Consider the following 27,549-nt stretch of genomic DNA (forward strand, 5'->3'; position numbering starts at 1 on the left):
TACTCCAGACCACAAAGGGTATAGTAAAGAGACCCTGTGCAGTGCTGAAAGAGAAAGGCAGTATTTACTGCTTCTGTACTTTTTAAAGAGCCTACTCATTCCTGTGCAATGATAGTTATAACATTTTCAATTTAACAGAGTTTACTTCATTTAGGTCGCATTAAAGCATGAGTTTACTGTTCTCATCCTATATAAATATTGTTACAAATATTCATTGTTAATGACATCATGACATAAAATACATCACAACCCGACTTGTCTCTCAAAGTAGGTCTTGTCCTCACAGTCGGCATCCCAGAGACTACACTTCTTTAAAAGGGAGATTTAAGCAACCCAAGCTCCTGAGAATGTAGATGGAAGGAACTGGAAGTAAATAAAAGTATGTGGATGTTTAAGACGTGACTGGTGTGGTGGCGAGAGAACTATCCTCTCTCCCTCGAGCTGGGAAGTCCCTCCTGCTGAATATATGGCTCCACTGTATGATTGCTTACCACTACACATGAACCTCACAGTAGTCTATATCCGATTCCATGAGGGTACGTGTGACAAACACCCAAGAACATATATGCGTTCAATAAACGATCCAAGCTATTTCTTGTTTTCTGTCCTCCTGCACAAGAGGTGTGCCTTGAGTGTCCCTCATGCCCAGTAGAAGTCTTACAATCTTAAACAGACATCAAAGTGTTACAAATTTTGGAGAATTCACTCGCATATGACGCTTCATTTGCGACACTTAGGCCCTCATTACGAGTCTGCTGGTTTTTGGGCAAGGCCACTGTGCGAAATGGTGCCACCATACCGGCAGTAGTGGCGGTATAGCGACCGCCAGATTACGAGTCACAAAACTCAAATTGCCAAATACAGACACAAAACCAACACCGCCAGGCCAACCCACCGCGAAAGAGTGACTGATCAACCGCTGTCCATGCCACGCTGACACCATTCTGACCGTCATATTATAAGGTAACCTCCAGCACAGCAGAACATGCACCACCGCAGAGCAGAAAGGCACCGCAGAAAGTAGCCAACACCACATTGGCTATTTCAAATATCCCACACCTGATAACCATACAGACACATCGCACACCTGACGACTCCACCATATAACACCTCCCGTACCAACAATCCCTTGCGACAAATACGAGCAGCCACAGCCATACTCGAGACGAAGCACACCCCAAACACAGCAAACAAATATGACACAGCACACATTGCACAAATCAACACCACAGCTCACAGCACACACAGCCAAACAACCCCACATCACCACACACTGCACCCGACACGCACCGCACATACCCACCCCACAACATGTCACGCCAGAAGCACCCACGGTTCACCAACAATGAGTTGCGGGTCGTGGTGGACGAAATCATCAGAGTAGAGCCACAGCTCATGGGAGTCCAGGTACAGCAAACATCCATAGCCAAAAAGACGTAGTTATGGCATAGGATCGTCAACAGGGGCAACGCAGTCGGCACATACCCACACTCAAGGGAAGACATCAGGAAGAGGTGGAACGACCTCAGGGGGAAGGTCCGTTCCATGGCGTCCAGGCAGAGGATAGCCAGTAACAAGTCTGTCGGTGGGCCCCTCCTTCTTCTCTACAGTTGACAACCTGGCAGGAGAAGGTCCTGCACATCATGTATCCCGAGCGCCTGACTGGCATCAGCGGAGGGTTCGACTCTGGTAAGTAAGCAATACCCCCCAAGCACCAACCACCCATCCCCAGCATGCCTCCCCACCACTCTCCAAACGACTGCAACCCACCCCACTGACCCCGTTCCAAACACCCCACACCCCTCCTCTGCATGCCACACCACCCCACTCCCACCATCCCTACTCACACACGCTAATGCACTGATGTCAACCACAATGTGAATAACCACAGCTCTCACAATCCAGTCCACATCAATGTCTGCAGTGCAGCAGCTGTCATTGCTATCACTGGGAAGCAAGTCAAGCCACTGCATGCATCACAACAGGGACACAACAACTACAGTCACACAACTAACATCTACCATATCCATCCACAGGTACCCCTTCCACATACACCCTGCAGAGGATGCCAGACTCAGATAGCCGTCCCTAGTACGAAGGCTCCACTGGATGTCTGGATGAGGATGACTTGCCTGGGCCATCTGGGGCCACTGGAAAGTCCACTAACGGCACATTAACCCGGGACACACCGAACACCCTTACCCATGTGGCAACAACACCACAGCCAGAACCTGAACCCCAAACCTGTGCCCAAGAGACCCATCAATCAGAGGTGTGCCCCATGGTACAGGGGTCAGAGTCAAGGGCACCCGCACCCAGACAATGAAGGCCCTGCTGCTACTGGGAGTAAGCACACTGTGTCAGGGGCACAGGCAATGGGGATCGGGGTAGTGGGAGGGGAACCGTGGTCGAAGGGTTGGGACAGCTGCACCAACTGACTGCCCAGAAGGGCCTCAACCAAGTCCTGGGTGTGTACAAGCACACACAGGACACAGTGTCCCAGATCCTCGCTACTGTGCAGGAGACCCAGCGGCTGGAGACATGTGTCAATGGAGGCAACAGCCCAGGCAGTGAGCACAGAACACCACAACTTTGTCCTGAAAGTAGAGCAAGACAGGGACAACAATCACTGTAGGAATCACAGATTCCAACTCCACACAAATGCACTGTAGGAACAGATATCCAAGGCAGATATGCCAGTCAGGTACACAACCATATGGCCAGTACCAGCACACATAAACAATACATACCAACCCAATGGTCCCACCCTCACAACACCCAGTGCCAGACCTGACCCCATACCCACTGCCACCAACAACAACGTAGCACTGACAGCCAATGTCGACTCCCAGGATAGATGCTGCACAGATGCAACAACCCTGTGTGGCACACGCATAGCACTTGAACTGGCAACTCAGGGAACATTCTACATAATGTAATGTAAACATTCTACGTAATGTCGAATTAGCTCTGCCTTAGAGTCAGCTGCATCCTCCTCTTCATCACTCCCTATGTCCCTTTCATCAGCCACTGGCACAGCAACCCCCTCCTGAGGGCCCGATTGTGCAGCATGCAGCAGGCCAGAATGATCTGGCACACCTTCTGTGGGTTGTAGAGCAGGGCACCCCCGGAGACATACAAACAGCAGAACCTGGCCTTCAGCAGACCAAAGCATCTCTCAATGACACGCCTGGTATGACCATGGGCCTCATTGTAACGGTCCTCTGCAGTTGAGGTTGGACTCCTCACGGGTGTCAAGAGCCAGGGCAGGTTGGGATAGCCAGAGTCACCTGTGTGCACAGAGGGAAGAAGCATGTCAAGACAGGGAGGGCAATGGGGCAGGGACACAAGGGTGCAGTGAGCTGCACACATATCTAGGGGTACATACCGATGAGCCAGGCCAGGTCCCTTTGGAGTGGTGCCATTATGTGTGGGATGCTGCTGTTCCGCAGGATGTAGGAATCATGCACAGAGCCTGGGTACCTGCCCGTCACCTGGGAGATGTACTGGTCCGCGAAACACACCACCTGCACATTGACGGAATTAAAGTTTTTGCGGTTTCTGTACACCTGTTAATTCCTCCTGGGTGGCCCCAAGCAATGTGGGTGCCATCAACGACCCCAATGACATGTGGGACATGTGCCACATCGTAGAACGCTGCCTTGACAGTGGGCAATTCTGCACGTCAGGGGAAGTGGATGTAGCTGGCCATATGTTTTATCAGGGCACACAGTACATCCCTCAGGACGTTGCTGAACATTGGCTGCGGCATCCCACTTGCAAGGCCCACTGTGACCTGGAAGGAGCCTAAGGCAAAGTAGTGGAGGACTGACAGCACCTGCGCTGTGGGAGGGATGCCATTGGGATAGTGAATGGCAGGCAACAGATCCGACTCCATCTGGGCTACTAGTTCCATTATGGTCACATGGTTCAGGTGATAGGTCTGGATGATGTGGCGCCCCTCCAGGGTGGCAAGGTCTACTTGGGGGCTGTACACCTGTGAATTCCTCGTCCTCAACCTTCCATCATACCTGGGAACAGGGGAGAGTAGGTTTAATGTTGTGCACCATAGACTGTGTTGATGGGGTTGATGTGGCCTCAGGCCAGCATATGTCACCCATGACGCACTAACTTTCACATACATTACACATTGGATATGTAAAATGGTAGCTGCCTGTCTGAATGCATGGGACAGGTGGAAGTGAGATCTTCCCGCTGCGTAACACATCATGGCGGTAGGCGGTTATGACCGCCGTGCAACTCACCATTGGTTAATACTGTTGCCTATGGGAGGCAGGAGCCAATGGTGATCGACACCGGCGGTGACGTGATGTCCATGGCAGCTGTGACTGCCATTTCATGTGCTCATGCTCACTTAACTCCTGAACCTCATGCACTGAAGACCTACACTGCGTGTGCTGTTGTGTTCTGACTCTGGTAGCCAAGATGCCAAGCCCTGTAGGAGAGAGGGCCCCAGCCTTCTCCCAGGAAGAGTTGGAGTGGCTCCTGGATGGGGTTCTGCCCCTGTATGGACAGTTGTATGGGGCAACAGAACAGCAGGTGAGTCCAATGTCATTGTCTGTATGTGATTTGTGCACATGGTGATGGGGACCTTGGTAGGTGGCAGTGTGTCTGGAGCATGGACCTGGGTGAGGGGCCTAAGGCTACACTGGCTCACGACGTGTGGGTGTGGAAGTGTGTGTTGTGCTGTCCGCTACTGTCCCAGGGATGCCACTCTACATGACTGTGTCCTTCTGCCTGTGTCACCCATGCTGGTCAGCGCTCATCAAATGAAGGGGATTTGCCGTGCCATCGCCAAGCAAGTGCAGACCCTGGGGGTCAATGCCCGGCAGAGCACCCACTGCAGAAAGCGGTGGGAGGACCTGAGACGCTGGGCCCGGAAGACCGCGGAGACCCAGCTGGGGGCATACTCTCAACGAGGGAGGGGTACCCATCGGACCCTGATCCTCCTAATGGCCTGCATATTGGCAGTGGCCTACCCTGAGGTGAATGGGCACTTGAGGGCAGCACAGCAGCCACATGGGGGTAAGTAATCACTCTCACTTGCAACATGTGTTGCAATGGTGGCTCTGGGTGGGCACCATTGGGTGGCTGTGGCGTGGATGCTAGGTACAATAATGTCTACTATGGGTTGTGTCCATCTGGGCAGGATTGGCATCACAGGTGTAGGTAATGCCATGCAGTCAGTGATAGCAGGGCAGACACCTCCAATGTTGAAACTGTGTGGCCACGCACTAGCTAGATGTGCTTACCAGCTGGTGGCAACATAATGATTAGACCTGGGGTGTCAGGGCATTGTGATTGTTCTTGGACAACCACTATGCCAGAGGTGGATCCATGACCTCATTCAGCTGACAGGCACTGCATGTGTAGTGGGGTGGGTGCACCAAGTGGTGACAGTGCTACTTGACAATAGCTAAGTATGCTGCCAACTAGCCGTGCAGGATCTTGTTGGGTGTTCAGTCCTCTGCATGCCTGTCTCAATGGCCATGGGTAGTGGGCAGGTACTGGACAGGTGTGGTGGGTATGACACTCCTTATGTACATGTTTGCATCAGTCAGACCATCAGCAGTTGACATGTGCATTGTTGCGGTTTCCCCCATGGTGTTCCCAAGTTGTAGGATGTTCAGAGGTGGGCCTAGTGTGTCATGGCATGGCATCAAATGCTGATGTTCTACCCTGTATGACTGTTGTGCTGGCATTGACCCATTGCACCCTGTCTCTCTCTCTCCCTCCCTGTCCTCCTCTGTCTTTGTGTGCATCAGCATCATCTGGCAAAGGAGAAGGGGCACCGGTGAGTGGGGAAGCTGCAGCCCACGGGACCCAGGAGGCTGACACCAGCAGAGCTGAGGAGACCAGTGAGATGAAGGGCAAGGGAAGTGCCACGAGGGAGACCGGATCAATGACTACATCTTCTGATTCCTCCTCCAATGGATGCTCCCTGGCGGTGGCGGACCCATCTCAGACCATCCCAGCACCATCATTGTCCGCCACCCCCCTTACCAGAACTGCCCTCCCTGTAGCTCCCCACCCAGTTGCCCGTGCCCGTTCATCCAAGAGGGTGGGCATCTCCTTCCCCGCAGACACCTCTGCCCCTGCCCCAGTCAGCCCTGCTGCCCTCAATGAGGAAGCTATTGACCTCATGAGGTCCATCTCTGTGGGGCAGACAACTATCGTGAATGCCATCCAGCGACTGGCCTCCCAGATGCAACAGAGCAATGCGTTCCTGGAAGGCATTCACTGTGCCTTGCCTGGCCTACAGAGATCGTTTCAGGCTCTGGCCTCTTCCTTGATGGCAGCCAGTGTCCCTTCTACTTCCATCCCCCCTCCAGCTACCTGTTCCCATACCCACATCCACTCCCCTCACCCATCCAAGGCACACCTACTGACACTGACACACATGCATCCACATCAACAGACACGGTACGCAAGGACAGACATAAGCACCGCAGACTCCATCACCACCATGCACATACTCAACAGACACATGCAGACATGACAACATCCACACCTTGTACAGACTCCCCCACCACCTCCCCCTCACAGTTGACACACCACTCACACTTGCAGTCAGCACCACATCAGTCACTGATCCTGCCACATGTGCCCTCTCTGCCATGTCACCACATCCTTTGACCCCCATTTGTGCCCTCACTACACCACTGGCACAGACACCACAACTGTCAACACACCCACATGCAGCACATCCACCCTACCTGCAGACACCACCCCAACATACACTCACACATCCCCCTGCCATCTCCCTGCATGTCCTCCCTACCTCCTCCCTTACATCTAAACACCCGCACTCACCCTCCCAAAAGTCCCCCAGCACACACATATCATCCAACCACGCACCTGCACCCAAGACACCTACACATACACACCTCACAATCATACCCATTCCCTCCACTCCCAAACATCCTTTCCTTGACCTCCCATATGTCCCCAAAAAACGTTTCCTTTGTGAGTTTTCCCTGTTCCCCACCACTGACCTAGCCCTGTTCCTCCCAAGCGCCCTGCTACCTTTCCAATGCCCCTGCCTTCTGCCTCCCAGTCTGCCACTGCCCCTGCCCATGCACCTCCACCACCTGCCACTTCCGCCCCGTCACGTCCACTGCTCCTGCTGCCAAACCCAAGCCCTCACTCTCCACTTCCAAGGCCAAGCCCACTCCCTCATCTTCCAAGGCCAAGCCCAACCCCCCCGGCTAAACTATCCCCTTCAAGGGCAAGGAACCCCCCTCCTCCAAGTCCAGGCGAATGGGCCCCTCCATCCAAACCCACGCTCCCTCGCCCCCAACCCCCCTCACCCCTGAGGTGTCTGCATTCCCCATTGATGCCCCTGGCCTGTGGAGTCCTGCACTTTGCAGTCAGGAGTCAATTTGGGGTGTCAGCTTGTGCTCAATGTGCTCTGGGCACTGTGGACTATTAGATTGGCCCTTGGGCCTGTGTGTTCATAGTTTCATTCATAATTATCACTTTTCTAATATATCTACGCCACAAAACTGTTGGTGTGGATGGTAACTACCTTGTCCTGGCTTTCCTTCCACATGTATGTATGGTGGTTGTAGGTATTAGCGTGTATGCATGTATGTGTGTATGTGTGTGTGTGTGTATGTAGGTATGGGTGTTTGTGTGTGTGTGGCCACGGCTTCCTGTGTCATATGTGTGTTGTGTGTGTGTATACTACCGTCGTTCCCTCCAGTGTGTACTTACGGATGGTGTTGTGGTCGCCGTTGCTGGTCCGGGAGTTACAGGACCAGGTAGAGGATTGGGAGGAGTTGCAATTCATGTGGCATGGCACCTACGGATGTGCCTGTGTTCCTTAAGGTAGGTGTTCCCTTTTCTTTTGTTCATTTCTGCCAGGCTTTTGGTGGCTGTGGTTCCACCCTGGAAATCCTGGCGGTGTGCAACCTTGTAATATGGTTGTGGCATACTGCCTGACCACCAGGCTGAAGATGGCTGCTGCCTGGCGCACCAGCCCTTCCGCTGTGGCAGGCCGAACGGTGACTTGGCTGTTTTCTGTAGGTTCCTTCCCAGTACTTGTGATATGGCGTTCTTCACCACTGGGCCCGCAGCGGAACATCCACTAACTCCACCACGGCGGTACCCTGACCGCCAGACTTGTAATGAGGGCCTTAAGCAAATTGTACTCAAATTTTATGATTTAGCAATGGAACTAGTAGGTCTTTGCAAAAAGCAAGGCACTTAATGACAAGGTTGGGTATATGTCAGAAAAATGCAACACCCTCATTAGGAGTTGCCTGCAGTTGCCAGCCCCACTGGAATTACAAGTTATCACTTTCACACAGACATGTAATATCTATGTGAATGTCCAGGGGAAAAGAGGAATTACCCAGTGAATCAGGCCCAGAATTACTGCTTCCCCTTAATTCCTCATTTCTTAGTGGATCCTCAAGGTCCAATTCATCACGGACTGGATATTTCCTACACCTGGAGTTACTAATCGTCCCCCCGTTATCCGTAACTCCAGGGATTCAGAAAATCTGTCTCATTTTCAGGGCCATTTGTGGTGAGGGCTGATGTCTAGTTGACATTTAGCTTAAAATGTAGTGAGGGCTGAGGGAAAATTGAAGTGCCATTAGGGAGAGAAGAGTACCAAATACGGAGAGAAAACAAGTACATTCAAGATAGGAGATAAGGGAATGTTTGTGTGATGGGGCAGTGAATGATGATGCAATATACAGTGAAAACACGTGTGGGTGGGGCTGTGGTTACTGGTCCAATAGACTAGAAGAGCAGATACAATTTAATTCTAATCTATTAAAAGGAAGGTTTAGGATGTAGGAATAATTGTTATGAGTGTGGGAATACTACCAGTTACAATTGAAAGGTAGACATGTGCATACCAGTCCATGCCACAATATGTTTCACACAAGAGCAATAGTGCTGTACGGAAACAGAGGAATCCTTGGATGAATCATTACTGTATGTTGCTGATGGTGTGTATTGCTGGGGAGGGGAGCGGAATTTCAAGGGCATACAAATAAATACTGATGGATATTTTGGTAGGGTGATGGATGCTGCTGTGCTCTGGAAGTGAGCGGGAAGTAGCAACTTAAAATAGAAATATCAACACTAGGGAGGAGGAATGCTACAATATGATGTGGAAAGATATGCTATGCTGATGTATGTAGGGGAATTTTATGTAAACACCTGGAGTACTGCAAACGTTAGTAAAAAACTTGGAAGGGTAAGTACTGGCTGTACATAAAAAGAAGGCACTGATATAGGTGGTCATTCCAACCTCGGCGGTCTTTTCAATCAACCGCCGAGGGACCGCCGTACGGAAGACCGCCAGTGCTGGCGGTCTTCCGCACGGGCCATTCTGACTGCTGGCAGCGCTCCGCCCGTTTCCGGACGAAGAGCCGCCAACAGCCATACTGGCAGCAGGCGGGGAAGTGGAGGTAGCTCCACCTCCACGCCAACAGAACACCGCCCAGCGAATCACGACCTGTGATTCGCTATGGCGGTGTTCTGTTGGCGTGGCGGTGTCGGCGGAGCTTCCCCCATGGGTCCTGTCCCCTCCCGGAGGATCACCGGAACAGGTAAGGTGATCGTCCGCTAGGGAAGGGGGTAGGGGGTGTTGTGAGTTGTGTGCGTGCATGGGGGTGTGCGTGTGTGTATGTTGAGGGGGCGTGTGAGTGCGTGCATGAATGCGGGGTGTGTGTGTATGTGCAGTGTGTGTATGTGCATGAGTGCGTGCATGAATGCGGGGGTGTGTGTATGTGCAGTGTGTGTATGTGCATGAGTGCGTGCATGAATGCAGGGGGGTGTGTGTATGTGCAGTGTGTGTATGTGCATGAGTGCGTGCATGAATGCGGCGGGTGTGTGTATGTGCAGTGTGTGTATGTGCATGAGTGCGTGCATGAATGCGGGGGTGTGTGTGTATGTGCATGAGTGCGTGCATGAATGCGTGCGTGTCTGTGTGTATGTGTGTGTATATAATGGGGATCGGGGTGGGGAGGGGGGTCCTGCAACCTTTTGGGGGTGGCAGGGGTGGTGGGGGGTAGGGGAGGGAGTTGGGGTGGTGGGGGAGTCGGGCAGGTCTCCAGCCCGGCGGTCGTTACCGCCGTGGCGGTCGGAACGGTGAAGCGGCGGCTGGCCATGGCGGTAACCGCCATGGTCAGAATACATGAAAAAAGACCGCCAGCCTGTTGGCGGTCTTACCGCCGCTTCACCGCCGACCGCCACGGTTGGAATGACCACCATAGTCTTTTAAAGAGAGCCTTAGTCACAACACTCCTTCCAAAGGATGCTATGATGAGATTAAAAAATGCCATTGCTAGGTATAATGCTCAGGTTCAACAGGATTCACAGCTTCAAAAATATTCCTCATAGGACAAGGAGTAATCCATGTTCTCAGTAAAACTCTGTGGAAGGTCAAGTGATGGCAATCTCTATTGGGGTTTCTTTAGCACGGCCATATTGAAGAGATCCACCCATAAAGATTTTTAGGTCTAGCCAGGCTTAATTGAAAGAGTCTGCTCTCATGAATTATCCAGAGAATAAGAGAGGTATGTGGCAGGAACAGAAAAATGGATTTATTACACTAAGATTTGTGTTGTTCATTCATGGACGATATCCTATTTGTCTATGTGCATTGCACATGTACCTTGTATTACTTCTAAATATTAAACAAACTTATTGTGTATAGTCTATAGTATCAACAGAGTGGAGCACAAGGTCATGAATTTGAGTCATATAACGCTGGTATTCTATCAAAATGCTAAGAATTAAATATAGCCCCATAAAAATATTGTTGCCATAATATTGCCTGCAACAGCATTGTCAAGGTACGTATACATAGGTAAGTATGGATTTGCCATCTTAACTTCACATATGTGTATCTTGATTGTATGTATATATTCAAGGTATGTAGATGTTGAGTTAAGAATAGTAAATCTTTACATACCTATAAATACTTACCTTCACAATGTAACTAAGAATGTAATTTTACCACTTTTTGTGGCACTTTTAACACAAAGTTAGGGTCAGATTTACAAAGAGTTTGCGCAGCACTGCACAGCAAGTAAATTTGCTGCACTGCGTGAAAGGGAGAGAACAGAACTGCATCATATTTACTAAGGAGTGGGTCAGTTCCGCTCTTTCCTTGCACTGAGATGCTTTGGCAGACAGGCACTGATGCAGGCATTGTTGTGCCATAATGCAAGGGTGTCTGAGGTGTGGTCTGCTTAATTTTGTATATGTGCTGTAGAGTTCAGCATATAGGCAAAGAGGAAAAAGGAGGAGAAATGAAAATATTTCTCTTCATTGCTAGAGGCACAGACATTTGGTACACATCCCTGTCTACAAATGTTTGTATATAGGGATTTATGTCAAAACCCATTGTTGGTTGAATGAGAATGCCCATGGACTACTCATGGAACGTACCCTTGATGCAAAGTAAGGCAAAGAAATGCATTGTGCTACATTGAATTACTTTATGTTACAATCCAATACAAATCATGATTTGCATTGGATTGTAAATCCCACCACAAGACTTTGGGCCTGATTTAGAGTTTGGCAGACGGGTTACTCTGTCGCGTGGGCTCTCATTATCCTAAATGAGACTACTGGATTTCTAGGCAGCAGGATCGATAACGGTGTGGGGGACTGAGTCTGACCCACGTGTAAGGAACTCTGTCACCATAAATCCGGTTGTTGCTCCGGCTAACTAGCAGTGCCTCATTTCTCCCAAGGGGAAGAGATGATTGGGCAGCCGAGCGCATGACATCTTTGGAACTTCTCAGGGAAGTCGTGGTCACTCAGATCCAAACCAACTCTCTCATTTACAATATGGTCTCATATACAAGTGACAAAGACAGTATAAGTTTTATATGATGTTTTAATAAAACGACTGTATTTTAGAAAATAAGGCGTGAGCCGCAATAACCAGAACAATACAACATAGTAGGATTGAGATAGTCACCAGGAGAGTAAAACATAAGAATAAAGCTATCATAATTCCTAACAGTTTCTACTCTCCCTCTGCTTGTTCTATTTATAGCACAGCATGTTAAGCTTCTAGCTTGCCTTTCTGAATCACTAGGGAACATACGCCCTCATACCTGAGCAAAGGCCTGTGATCTGGTTCAGCATCTGCAACGAGGCAGTCAGCGTCTAGTTGTGGTTCCCTGGTCGGAATCTCCCTCTTGCATGTATTGGGACAAGGAAGTGATTTTATAACTAACATGTCATCGTGATCACAAAATGTCCCTACGCAGGAATGCCAAATCTAAACTCCTACCACGTCTATCGGCAATGTACCAGACTGTATCCTTGACTGAAGCACAGAGTGAATATGTTATGAAGAACTCCAGTGCTGAAGTAAGCAAAACAGTGTGATATGAATAAAAAAAAATACCGTAGAACTGGCTATTTTGTAAAATAACAGTACGAAGCCTAATAAAAAGCATTTAGAGCAAAGTGCTCAGAGGCTCTAAGCTGTCAGCAAATGAATAAAATACATTTAGGGCAAAGTGCACAAAGGCCTAAAGCCTGAAGCTAATGCGCAAAATATACGTAAAACTAACCACACTACAACTCCATCACAAACGTTACAGATATCCTGACATATTACAATTCCCATAGGATACAATGGGATTGTAATATGGAGAACAGAATATCAGTCATGTTTGTGACAGAGTAACCCCATCCACCAAACTCTACATCAGGCCCTCTGTGTCGGGTCTGATTAAAAAAGTAACACAAATCCGACACAAATTCTTTGTAAATCTGAGCTCTGGTGTCCAAATTCACCCCAGATGTGGATTTTCTCTATGGGCATGACCATAAACGTAACTAGACACGGACCTAGCAAACCCAGCATCCTCACCCAAAAAGTCACCCTCCGAGTCCAAAACAATTATGGACCCTGAAGCTCTTGCTGCTGAATTAGTGAATGGTACAGATATGTGACCTTCACTCAAATCTTAACTGCTCTTTCAGCTCACAGACATGCCTAAAATGAATGGTAGGGAGTTGTACATTAAGCCAGAGGGAGGCCGCTTTGAACTTTCTCTTTGCTTGGTACATGATATAAGCATTCTGACATCCCAGGAGTGACTTCAAGCCCCAGAAGGAACTGCGGCAGGGCGGCCTCAGTTGTTATCATCAGCAGCTAGGGCTACTTAAAGTACTTTACATGTCTGCTGCACAGGACACACATTAAGCCGGGGGGGTCCTTTGAACTTTCTTCTTGCTCTATACATGATGCGGACATTCTGAAAGCCCGGGAGTGACTTCAAGCCCCAGAAGGAACTGAGACAGGGCAGCCGCAGGTGTTATCAGTGGCAGCTGGGTCTACTTGAAGCACTTTACACCTCTGCTGTGCAGGACGAGCATTAAGCTGAGGGGGCTCACTTTGAACTTTCTCTTTGCCTTATGCCGGCATTCTGACAGTCCAGGAGTGACTTCAGGCCCCAAAGGACTCTGTGGCAGGGTGGTCGCAGGTGCTATCATTGGCAACTAGGGCTACTCAAAGTACTTTACATCTCCACTGTGCAGGTCACAACAGGGCAAAAAATGGGCCAAGATCAGGCCTGTCAACATCCGTCTGTGGCCAGATGGGGCTCGGCTGGGCCCTCCCTCTTGGTCCTTGGCCTGAATTCAACCCCAGAAAAGTACGATTGTCTGTTTTAATTGTTCCATAGGATCCCTACCTATAGGCCAATACATACATGATGGGGAAGAAAAAGCCCACACAGCAATCTAAACTGGGACCAGCAGGAGTCGCACCATCTTCCCTAATTAACTCTTATTTATCCTCTGCCATGGGGGGGCATTTCCACAGAACTTGAACTAGTGGAAACTGGCACTGATGCTGTACAAAAATTGATGAATGTCCCCCAGGGGCCTTCACCTAATTCATCACTGGGAGGGGGGAAATGCTGCACTTTCAAACAACCCGGCTGAAGTCACTTCAAGAAAACCTTCTGCCCAAACCTCAAACCCTTGTATTTAAGTGCTTTTAGATTTATTTTTTCCTTGTGGGGGCTACCTTTGTTTTCTGGGAGTTATTTTTCTGGTTTTACTTTTTAGAAGTTAAGGCTGGTTAGAGCCCTACTTCCTGTTTGACCGTTAACTCTTTGGTTAGTGGTCTAGACGCCGTGGGTCACATGAGCTTCCCTCTTTGGACCCGGCGCCATATATTCTTCGAGAATGCAGCCACGCAGCGGAAGGTGAGTGCGTGTGCCGCTGGTTCTCTTTAATGTATTTTTTAAATTGCAATTATTGTTGAATTTAAGTGCTTTTAGATTTACTTTATCTTTGTGGGGGCTACCTTTGTTTTCTGGGAGTTCTTTTTCTGGTTTTACTTTTTGGAGGTTAGGGCCGGTTAGAGCCCTACTTCCTGTTTGACAGCTAACTCTTTGGTTAGCGGTCTAGACGCCGTGGGTCACATGAGCTTCGCTCTTTCGACCCGGCGCCATATATTTTTCGAGAATGCAGCCACGCAGCGGAAGCCGGGGGCCGGAGACCATGCCCAATTACCGACAACTGGTGCCTTTTCCCCTGCATATCTTCGCTCGTTTGCAGGTAAATCCTGCCAACACAAGGTGGTCTTACATTATTCTACGGCGTGGAACTGCAGGCACTGTAACTGGGAGATTCAAGCTCCCCAAACCATAGAGGAGACTAGAGCCCATATTTCAAGGATAAATAAGATAGGAAGTAAATATGTACAAGATAGGTCGGTCAGTAGGAGGCCTCTAATATATGCCCTGATAAACACCTGTTCACTTCCAAAACATACTCTGGAAATTAGGGAACTAATTGGCTCTCATAACATTGATTGCCTTTTTATCACAGAAACATGGGCTAAACTGGACTCTAACCCCGATTTTATTGCGGCTTCTCCCCTAGGATATGCCTTCTATAGATTAGACAGGACAACTGGTAGGTAAGGAGGATTAGCGATCATTTGATTTTCAGACTTCACTTGTCAATGGAACAGCACTAACCCCCGCTGAGATTTGTGAAGCAATGTATTTTAAAATCTTTCAGCAAAATTTGCTACTCCTTGAAGGTTTATTAATTTACCGACCACCCGGACCGATTTTAAACTTTATTCAGAATTGGATAGGTTTCTTAGAGCCCTTGGTTATGTCCACTAAGGCCATCATATTGGGTGACTTTAACATTCACTTTGACGAGATTCAAAACCCACATATTATAGAACTTATAAATCTCATGATGGCCTTAGATTGTGAATTAAAGGTAACATCTAGCGGGACATCTTATAGACGGGATTTTTGCCCATACTAAGGACCAGCTGGCACTGTTTAATGCCCCTTTAAGCTGGACTGATCATTCTTTACTGATGTTCAAATGTATGGCCGGTTTACTACCCGTGGCACCTAATCGTAAAAGTGAATTGATTAGGCATTGGAAGCGTGTTAAAAAAGAACAGCTAGTGCCGGCTTTGGAAGAAGGATGGAACAGGGCCAATAAGCTGTCCCTGTCACCTCTGGATAGTTTTAATTAGGGAATCGCCATTGCTATGAACCAATTGGCCCCCCTTAAGGCCTATGATTCACGTAAAAATAAAAAACCCAGTCAACCTTGGTTCACAAAGGACCTTAAGCTACTCCAAAGAAAGTATCGTCAACAAAAGCGGCAATGGAAATTGAATCCTACTTTGACTGAGAAAGAAAAATTAATCATTGCTCTCAAAAACTATAAAGAAGCGAGCATTAAAGCCAAACCTGAATTTTACAGCTCAAAAATTAAAGAGGCCTCTAATGCCCCCAGAGAACTCTTCAAGGTGATTAATGCTTTGACTTCCCCCACAATATTGTCAGAATTAGAGAATTCACAGGAATTCTGCAATAAGGTAGCTTTGCACTTTGAAAACATAATTTTACAAATGTATTCTAATTTTATTCCCTGTAAGTAGAGAGCTGGCCACTCCAATACATCCCACACTGATTTAAGTATGAACCACCTCACACTATCGAACTTTCAACCTTTACCTCCGGAAAGAATAAATCAGTTTGATGTTTGAAATTAAATCAGGTTCTCCTTCGGACCTCTGCCCCCTTCTATTATTCAATTACCCCCCCGATCTTGTTTCCTCAGCTTTAGGTCCAATTTTTCATGAGGTCCTCACTTCGGGAGTCTATCCAGCATCTTGGAAGGAGGCTACAGTAATCCCATTGAAAAAGAAACAAGATGGAATCAACCAGGACCTTAATAACTTGCGTCCCATTGCCCTACTTCCCTTTCTGGCCAAGATTTGTGAGAAACACATTAACAGGGAATTAGTTAACTTCCTATTAGAATCAGGAGGACTAGATGCCTCCCAACATGGCTTCAGGAAAGCACACAGCACAGAGTCAGCCCTCATTACCTCCTCGGATTCTATCCAGAGAAAGGTGGATGAAGGGCAAGGGGCTATTCTGATCCTATTAGACCTGTCCGCAGCATTTGACACCATTTCTCCGCAGATTTTGATAGCCCGCTTATATCAATCAGGTATTAGAGATGAGGCTCTTCAGTTATTGGAATCTTTTCTGACAAATAGGTGGACCACGGTAAGCTGCGGTGACTTCAGATCCCCTCCTTACCTATTACCTTGTGGTGTCCCCCAGGGATCATCACTTAGCCCCACTTTGTTTAATTTGTATGTTGCTCCTTTGGCCAAACTGATTCGTTCGTTCGGTTTCAGACCAACTTCCTGTGCAGATGATACCCAATTGATCATCCCACTTAACAAAAATTGGGAGGAAATGGCTGATCGTTTTAATAAATGTATGCGGGAAGTCAATAGTTGGATGAAGTCTAATTGGCTTAAATTAAACGGTGACAAAACCAAAATACTTTGCTTTGGATCAGGAAGTGAACTGTGGAATTCCCGTTGGTGGCCGACCTACTGCAGCACTCTCCCTGTCCCTACTCCCTCTACAAAAAACTTAGGGGTCATTTTTGATAATTGTCTCTCTTTTAGACTACACATTAATCATATTGTGAAGACTTGTTTTTGGACACTAAAAATGCTAAAGAAAGTCTTTCCCTTCCTTCAAAAGGAATGGAAAATTACAGTAACCTTGGCCAAATTGGACTACTGTAATGCCCTGCTACTTAATCTAGACAAATCATCTCTGAACAAACTTCAGCTGATCCAAAATACTGCGGCTAGGGCAATCCTGAACCTCCCTCGTTCAGCTTCGGCTAGTGACAGCTTAAAACAACTTCACTGGCTTCCAGTGACCCAGCGCAATATTTTTAAAACCTTATGTTTGACCCATAAAGCAGTTTATGGTAACGGCTCCAAATATTTGGTTTCTAAACTATTTTGGTATAGACGCAAACATTTTCTTCGCTCAGCAGGAGCTTTCAGAATTCAGGTTCCCCGCACCTACAAAGCAAAATGGGGAGATAAAGCCTTTACGATGGCTGCATCAAAATGCTGGAACTCCCTACCTTTGACTATCAGGAAGGAACAAAATGTTTTAATCTTTAGGAAGTTAGTCAAAACATGGCTCTTTCCACGCTAATACCTTCTTTTGATCTCTCGCTCACACAGTGGATGTGTCTCTTACCTTTTTAGCACTTCGATGCCTTGGCCGGAATGCGCTTTACAAATACAAAATATAAATACATGATCCCAACGATGTCATTTAATTTATCGGCTCAATTAGTTCTCCATCAAGTGCACCCAAACCACCACCACCTCTTAAGCGCAAGTGAAATGAAGGCAAAGTACAGAGTGGAGAGGCCAAGGCTAATGAGCCCAGATCAAAGATTGTTGCTCCACCAAACAATTCACTTTCTCCAAGTGGCAGCAATATATCAAATTATGTTCAGTTTTAGCGAACACGTGTAGACCATTTTTTGAGAACTTGGAGTTGTTACTGAAAGATTTTCAACAAGCTGCATCCATACAATTTAGCCTCCTAAATGAAAAAGTTCAAAGTCTTTATGATTTCCAGCTTAATCCCCAGCAGCCTCGCCCACACCAGTCATTTCAATCTAGGCCCTGTGCTAAACCAGTAGCAAATGCAACAGGTTCTTCACCGCCCACTAACGATTCTAGTCAACCTTTACCTGGACGCCCAAGCCAATCCCTTCCACATTCTAACTATGCAAACCCCGTCCAGGTATCAAGATCGAATGATCATCAGCAGCAAGCGGGAATCAGGGGGTGTATCGACTTGAACCACACGTGTATGGTGCCGACTGCAGTGTCCTCCAGACTGCATGGCATACGTTAGTACTTACAGGCCCTCTTATAGCCCCCTCAGTGAAGACCATACAGAAGACTGGCAGCTGCTCAAACAGAGAGTTGCCCACTGGGTTATGACAAAATAAGGCTGGGGTAATGATTTGGTGGATGCCATCCTTATGATCTGCAGTGTAGAATGGATAGGGTATGTCCCTAGGTCCATCCAAGGGAACTGCGCAGTTGTAAATTTGAGAAGCCACCGGCTGGTAACCTCCCTAATGTATTGCTTGGATTTTCTAGCCACTGTCTATGCCAAGATATCCACACTCACCCTGGGCTTCTTTTGTTGGCCACCATTTCCAGCAGGCCAGATCAATGAGAAGCTTAGTCAAGGAGCTTGGCTGCCTAACTACTCCATAAATGCTTACGCCCAAAACAACTGCTTTGCTCCCCTCTCCGTCCTTTCAGATATTGACTGACTTGCCTCCTTGCCAGACTGTTCCCAAATCTTAATCCTTGCCCGAAATAGCTCTGCAAATAGGGACTATGCCTATTGTTATTAAAACCCAACTGAACGGAGCTAGTAAAATATGCCTTACATTTTCTTTCCTGGAATGTAGCCGGCATCAGCAAAAAACAGGACAGTATAGATTGGCTAGAAATTACCAACTCATCTGATGTGGTGTGTTGCCAAGAAATTTAGGCTGTGAACAATTTCCCTGTCAATGGCTTTCAATCCTTCTGCGCACCAGATATACCTTCGTCGTCTGGCGACTAGGAGTGCCTATTTCCCTTAACTTGAATAATGTAATAATTAAGGCCCTCATTACAACCCTGGCAGTAAATCCCGCTTACCGCCGTGCTGACAGCCGTCCAGATACCGTGGCCACGGTGGAAATCTGCTACAGGTATTACGACCCACATCTCGTAATCCGCCACAATACAGACACCCACACAAGTCCGCCACACCAAAGGTCAGTGACAAACTGGCGATAGCAAAACCTACACTGTCACGCCAACAGAACTACACCCACACTATCACAACCCACGAATCAATGCGGCGGTCATTCAACCGCGGTAATCCACTGGCGGTACACACCGCTGCGCTCAAAATACACACACATTTACAAAACACAACCACATTGGACAATTCAAAATACACACACACCTGATAAATATACACACACCCCACCCACAACACTATAAAACACACACCCCCATTACCCAAAACACCTTACAACGATTTACTTGGAAGAAGCAGAGAGAGAGAGAGAATAGCAAACATAACACCAGCATCCACAGACACACAACACCATCACTTATACAACATCCACGCACCTCATCCAACACACACCAACTCAACACATCACACAGCACAACAACAGCACCTCACACATCACCCACATCACATTATGGCACCTCAAAGACACCACAGGTTTTCTGAGGAGGAGCTCAGGGTCATGGTGGAGGAAATCATCTGGATAGAGCCACAGCTATACGGATCACAGGTGCATCAGACTCCATTGCAAGGAAGATGGAGCTATGGTGGAGAATTGTCGACAGGGTCAACGCAGTGCGACAGCATCCAAGAACACAGGATGACATCAGGAAGAGGGGAAGGTGCGTTCCGTGGTATTCAGACACCAGGTCTTGGCGATCATGCATCCTGAAGGCCTCGCAGGAGTAGCAGGAGGACTGGACTCTGGTAAGGCATATCTTTACTATCATATCTCCCCCTACCTGCATACTATCACAAACACCTAGCCCAACCCTCACACCCATCACCCCATCACCCCACTGATAACCCACTATCACAATCCACACATCTCAAAACCAAGGCCTGCATGTTACACCAATGCATGGACCCCCATCACCAAAGCATGTCCAGTACAGATACTCACCCAGGCCCTAAAATCACCATTCAAACAAGGCCAAAGACAATAAGCCAAGCACAGGAGTAGAGGGTAACTCACCCATTGTACAAGATGGCACACACAGATGCAATAACTATGCATTTACCCCCCAACAGGACCCCTACCCAACGTCACCGGACAGGAGGTGCCAGATATATCCAGTCCCCCCACAGAAGATGACCACAGTGATGAAAGACTATCGAGGGTCCCTGGTGCAATAAGTAGCCCATCCAGGGAAAATACTTGAGTACAAGAAAAAATAAATGAGCTACAGCTAGTATCCACTGTTGTCCGCAATAATGTACGGAACAACTCACAATTTTTTTTAACAAAGATACACAAAATGATATTTATTACATATGTATGTACAACAAACACTAAACAACGTAGTCAGAATTATATAAATATATACATATTCACAAAGAAAGACGGGCACTAAATTTCTTTAAAATAATACCTACACATATATACAATCGATAGACAAAGACAAAGAGTCACACAAGACGAGACAGGAAAGATAATAAAAACACAACAATAAACAAAAAAATGAAGTTTGAATTTACATAAAATACAGTGAAATAAACACTAAATATACACTTTCTTTTTCTAGAACATAAATGATATTCATAATAGAACCATATTAGAATTCAAATCTTGACTGTGTCTCCGTCCCACTGATTCGTAAAATAATTTTTATAAATATTTTAACACTATAAGTTCGTAATCAATCCAAACAACTTCAGGAACCAAGCCTACGCGCGTTTCGGCAGTAGCCCTCCAGTTTATAAGGCCGCCTTCATCAGGGCAGTGCCTTTTCAATATTTAATGAATAATATCGCCGATCTTATAGGTTCTCGTCCTTCCTGTACGTATACATCCAAGCGGCGATATTGATGAGTTTCCTCACACACAAGGCAGGAAAGGATCAATTCTCTAGCTTCCACTTCTGATAGCTCCAAACAAACACCAAGATATTCTTCACGATAGAACAATTCCTAGGGGGATCTATTCACATAACTCCCCTGAGTCCTCCATCGAGTAGCCGATTTCCTTCAACAGATGCAAGTCACAGGTGACATGACCACAGTGATGACAGCAGCTCTGCACGCCTGGATCAAGATGACCAGCCCGGCCCATCTGGGATCTCGGGACAGTCGGTTCCCCTGTCACAGTCACAAACTACCACTGAACCTCCCCCTCAGGAAACACCACCACAGCACCCACCCAGCGGTCCCATCCCTCTGTCACCAGGACACGTCAATCAGCAGTGTGTCCACCACTACAGGGACCCCAGGCAAATCCACCAACCCAAGACAATCAGGGACCTGGGGTCAGTGGCAGTGGGTACACGGTTCAGGGGGCAGAGGCACAGGATAACAGGGAAGCTGGGAGGACTGCTGTGCGACAGGGGGAGGACAGGCCCAGGGAACCCACTCCCCACGAGGCACTCTCCAACATCATGGGAGCATACCACCATTCCCAGGAGACCATGGGCACAGTATTGGCCAAGTTTCAGGAGACCCAGCGGCTGCAGGAGGAACACTACCTGGGGATCAGGGAGGACTTGAAGTCCATTAACAACACCCTGGTCACCATTGCAGGGGTGCTGGCAGACATGGCCAACACCAAGAGGGACACAGTGGCACACCAATGGGCCCCTGACACTAGCCTTAACGATAAACAGCCCTCCACCTCCGCCGGCGTTAGTGGACAGGAGGTCCCGCCACAAGCCCAACAGGCCACCAGCACCCCACCCCCTGCAGAAGGAGAACCACCACGCAAAAGGTCCCTGCGATCCAAGAACAAAACAGAGAACATTGCCAAGACCCCTGCCAGGAAATAAGACTCTCCTGAATGTCACGCTTCTGTCCCACTATGTTACCCTGTCCACCTTGAACTGCCATTACTCCACTTCCTATGCCTCCTTGGACAATGCACCTGTGATACCAATAGACTGGACTACACCATGGACATTCCTCCACCATCACCCCAGCCCATTGCACAGCCCCCTCCAATTATTAGCACAGAAATAAATACCCTCGAATCACAAATCAATCTGCAGTCAGTCTGTACTTTCACAAATGTGTAATTGCAACCTATCTGAAAAATAGCAATGTCAGTGTTCATTTCCACATATCAATGTTCGACAGTTGTTGGGCAGCAGTAAACATAGCAGAAGGCACAAAGTGGTACCCAGATCTGTGAAATGGAAAGCCAAAGTGAACTGTCAGGGTTCATACACAGAGCTAAAAAGGGAAAATTGTGCACTGTCCTACAGTAGTATGATATGAGAGGAGCAGTGCCAGTCTCTTACCTGTGTCTCACTGGAAGTATTGCATGATGATGTTGTTTCGGTCGTCTATATCTTCTTCTTCTGCTTCCTCTTCTTCACTGTCCACATGCTGTACAGCTGCTAAAAGACCGACATCATGCCCATCCTCCTGCAGCAAAGGCACCTGGCGTCCCAAAGCCAGGTTGTGCAACATACAGCATGCCACGATGATCTGGGACACCTTCTTCGGTGAGTAGTATAGGGAGCCACCTGTCAGATGGAGGCACCAGAACTTGGCCTTCAGGAGGCCAAAAGTACGCTCAATTATCCTCCTAGTTCGCCCATGTGCCTCATTGTAGCGTTCCTCTGCCCTTGTCCTGGGATTCCTCACTGGGGTCTGTAGCCATGACAGGTTGGGGTAACCAGAGTCACCTGCAAATATCGATGGACAACTGTTAGACATTGTTGGAAAATGGGTTATTGGTACGGGCAGGTAGGTACCTACACTTAGCAATAGGCCACTAACCTCCACTTAGGTCCAGTTAGGTATCAGTAAATTAAACCCAGCTCAACCCTTGGAAGCATGGCAACGAGCGTCAAGACTTAACTTAGGCGACAGAGTGTAAAGCAGTCAAATATCACAAAACAGTAATTAAATAAAACACAGGAAACGGTATAAAAATCCAAAACCAATTTATAAAAATAGATTATATTTTTATCTTTAAAATGACACAGAAACGAATAAAATCGGATAAGGGGAACTGGAGATATTAATTTTTAGAGAATTATTGTTTTTTTAGCGCCTAGAAACAAAAAGTGCCAATCGGGTCATCTGGTTGCACCTCGACCGGGGCAAAGTCAAAGTTTAGGCTGACCGCGATGGAGCCCGGCTCGGCTACAGGCCGTGGGAGGCCTCGGTCAAAAGTTTACCTTCACACTCAGTTGTTTTTCTGAAGATTTTCTTCAGCAGGATGAACCTGCCAGTCCAATCCGACCTCCTGGAGCCCTTCTCTGGATACGCGTCGCGGGAATCCTCAGTGGAGATTTTTCGAGGTGAAAATCCTTCAACCGGGGTAAACCTGGATCTTGATCCGACGTCCCTGGAGCCCTCCTCGGATACGCTGGCTGGGAGGTCACCTTCGGTCACCTTCGGACTTTGGGGGCATTACAACATTGGCGGTAAAAGCGGCTTACCGCCGTGCAGAAGATCACCAATACACCGCCACTGCCGCGGAATTCCGCCACAGCTATTATGACACACATCTCAGAATCCGCCGAAATTCAGACACCCACACAAGTCCGCCACACCAAAGGTCAGTGTTAAACTGGCGAAAACAAAACCTCCACGCCAACAGAAACACACCCATGCTATTACGACACACAAATCCACGCGGCGGTCTTTCAATCGCGGTATTCCATTGGCGGTACACACCGCCGCGCTCAAAATACACACACATCTCCAAAACACCGCCACATTGGACAATTCCAAATACACACACCTGATACACATACAAACACCACTCCCACACACCCAACACAATATAAAACACACACCCACATCACCCACAAACCCCTACGACCACAAATTATTGACGAAGGCCAGAGAGAGAGCACAGAATAGACAATACCACCACATAGAGGCACACAACACCATCACCCACACAACATCCACGCACAAAACACCACACAACACTACACATCACTACACTTATCACCACATACACCACCTCACACATCACACACACCACCCCATGGCACACCAAAGACACACCCGCTTTTCCGAGGAGGAGCTCAGGGTCATGGTGGAGGAAATCGTACGGGTAGAGCCACAGCTATGTGGCTCACAGGTGCAGCACACCTCCATAGCCAGGAAGATGGAGCTATGGCGCAGAATAGTCGACAGGGTCAATGCAGTGGGACAACACCCAAGAAATCGGGAGGACATCAGGAAGAGGTGGAACGACCTACGGGGGAAGGTGCGTTCAGCGGTCTCCAGGCACAACATCGCGGTACAGCGGACTGGCAGCGGACCCCCACCTCCTCCCCCACAACTAACAACATGGGAGGAGCAAGTCTCAACCATCATGCATCCAGAGGGCCTCGGAGGAGTCAGTGGAGGAATGGACACTGGTAAGTCAAATCTTAACTATCATATCCCCCACACTACCTGCATTCTATCACACACCCCTACCCTCACCCCCTCCCCTATCACTCCAACTCCTCACTAATGTACTAAGAACACAAACCACACATCCCAACAACAAGCCCTGCATGACACAACTAAGCATGGTCACCCCTCACCAAAGCATGCTCACTGCACATACCCTGAACAACCCCCTAACCATCATCACACAAGCCCCCACACAGGAATGCTAGCACTGGGGTACACAAACACCCACCCATTGCACACCATGACACACACACATGCAATAATCATGCTCTTATGCCCCTGCAGGATCACGAAGGACCGTCACCACACCGGAGGATCCAGACATCTCCACTCCACCCACAGAAGAGGCCCACAGTGACGATAGCAGCTCTGCCCTACTGGAGCCTGATGACCAGCCCGGACCATCGTGGGCCTCGGGACAGTTGGTTTCCCTTGCACAGGCACAGCCCAACACTGACCTTCCACCCTCTGGTAACACCAGCACAGCACCTACCCAGCGGGCCCAAACCTCCGTACCCAGGACAGGTCAATCAGCTGTGTGTCCACCACTACAGGGAACCCAGGATAACCCACCACCCCAACAACAACAGGGACCTGGAGGCAGTGGTAGTGGGCACACGGTCCAGGGGACGGAGGCACAGGAACACAGGGGAACTGGGAGGGCTGCTGTGCGACAGGGGGCGGACAGGCCAAGGGAACTCACTCTCCACGAGGCCCTATCCTCCATCATGGGAGCATACCACCGCTCCCAGGAGACGATGGTGACGGTCCTGGTCAAGTTTCAGGAGACCCAGTGCCTGCAGGAGGAACAGTATTTGGGCTTCAGGGAGGAGCTCAGGACCATCAGCTCTGCCTTGGGCACCATCATAGGGGTGCTGAAGGACATACAGCAGACCTTGAGGGACACCGTGGCACTCCAAGGGGCCCCTGACACTAGCCAGGACGATGAACTGCCCACCACCTCTGCCGGCGCTAGTGGACAGGACGCACCACCACACCAGCGCCCCACCCCCTGCAGACGGACAACCACCACGCAAGCGGTCCCTGAGATCCAGGAACAGGACAGAGCAAGATGGCAAGACCCCCACCAGCAAATGAGAGCACCCTGATTGTCCCCCCACCGTCCCACTTTGTTACCCTGTCCATACTTTAACTGCCCCAGTCCACTTCCTATGCCAAGATGGGCAGTGCCCCTGTGAGACTAATAGACTGGACTCTGCCATGGACATTCCTCCACTATCACCCATCACCATTTTACAACCCCCTCCATTTTTGAGCACTTAAATAAACACCCTTGAACCACAAAACATTCTGGAGTCAGTCTATGATTTTGTAAAATGTATTATCAATGACAGTGTCAAAATGCTTTTTAAGTTGTTAAGGCAACATACCAATGTCACACATCACAAGTCCTTGAAGGATGCATGCAGATGACACACGTTGGTAACCACACCTGTGAAACCGTAATGGAAAGGAACAACTCAGTTACCAAATAATCCCATTAAATTACACACTGGATAGAGTAAGACGTGTGACAGTGAATGTAATGTTAAAAATGAAAATGTTCTCACCTGTGTGTCACTGGAAATATTGCTGTATGACTGACTCCCTGTTGTCGTTGTCTTCTTCCTCAGCTTCCTCCTCATCACTGTCCACAGGCTCCACAGGCTCCACAGCTGCGATCATCTGGACCATCCTCCTGCAGAAAAGGCACCTGGCGTCACAAAGCAAGATTGTGAAGCATCGAGCAGGCGATGATGATCTGGCACACCTTCTTCGGTGAGTAGAATAGGGAACCACCTGTCATATGGAGGCACCTGAACCTGGCCTTCAGGAGGCCGAAGGTGCGTTCGATCATCCTCCTAGTCCGTCCATGGGCCTCATTGTAGCGTTCCTCTGCCCTGGTCCTGGGATTCCTCACTGGGGTCAATAGCCAGGAAAGGTTGGGGTAACCAGAGTCCCCTAATAGCCACACACGGTGCCTCTGGAGTTGACCCATCACATCAGGGATGCTGCTATTCCGCAGGATGTAGGCGTCATGCACTGAGCCAGGGAACATAGCATTTACCTGCGAGATGTACTGGTCTGCCAAACAGACCATCTGTACATTCATGGAATGATAACTCTTCCGGTTCCTGTACACCTGTTCACTCCTGTGGGGGGGGGGGACCAGAGCTACATGGGTCCCATCAATAGCACCTATGACGTTGGGGATATGTCCAAGGGCATAGAAGTCACCTTTCACTGTAGCCAAATCTTCCACCTCAGGGAAAATGATGTATCTCCTTACGTGTTTCAGCAGGGCAGACAACACTCTGGACAGCACGTTGGAAAACATAGGCTGGGACATCCCTGATGCCATGGCCACTGTTGTCTGAAAAGACCCACTTGCAAGGAAATGGAGCACTGACAGCACCTGCACGTCAGGGGGGATTCCAGTGGGATGGCGGATTGGTGACATCAGGTCTGGCTCCAACTGGGTACATAGTTCCTGGATAGTGGCACGGTCAAACCTGTAGGTGACGATTAAATGTCGCTCCTCCATTGTCAACAGGTCCACCAGCGGTCGGTACACCGGAGGATTCCGCCATCTTCTCAATTGTCCCAGCTGACGGCGCCTAGGAAGGACAACAGCGAGGATCGAGTCAACTTTTTTTCAGGTATGTACCCACAGTTACACAGAACACGACACCAAACACAAAACCCTTCCTGTATGTGTGTTGAGTGTAGGCCTAGCTATGTGTGACGCAGAAGTAAATGGAGCCATGTGGGCCCCTGAAATGGCGGCTGCCTGACCTCTTAACTGGGACAATGGGATTGTGGGGTAACTGCGTTGGTGTTGCACACAGTCGCGGTAGGCGGTCGTAGACCGCAGCGCAATGCTGCATTGGTTAACATTGGACCCTATGGGTCCCAGGAGCCAATGAGGAAGTGCGCCGGCGGTGATGATACGCACCGCCGCGGACGTCACCGCCATTTTCTATCT

This window comes from Pleurodeles waltl, chromosome 4_1 (assembly GCF_031143425.1).
Source record: "Pleurodeles waltl isolate 20211129_DDA chromosome 4_1, aPleWal1.hap1.20221129, whole genome shotgun sequence".
Lineage (NCBI taxonomy): Eukaryota > Metazoa > Chordata > Amphibia > Caudata > Salamandridae > Pleurodeles > Pleurodeles waltl.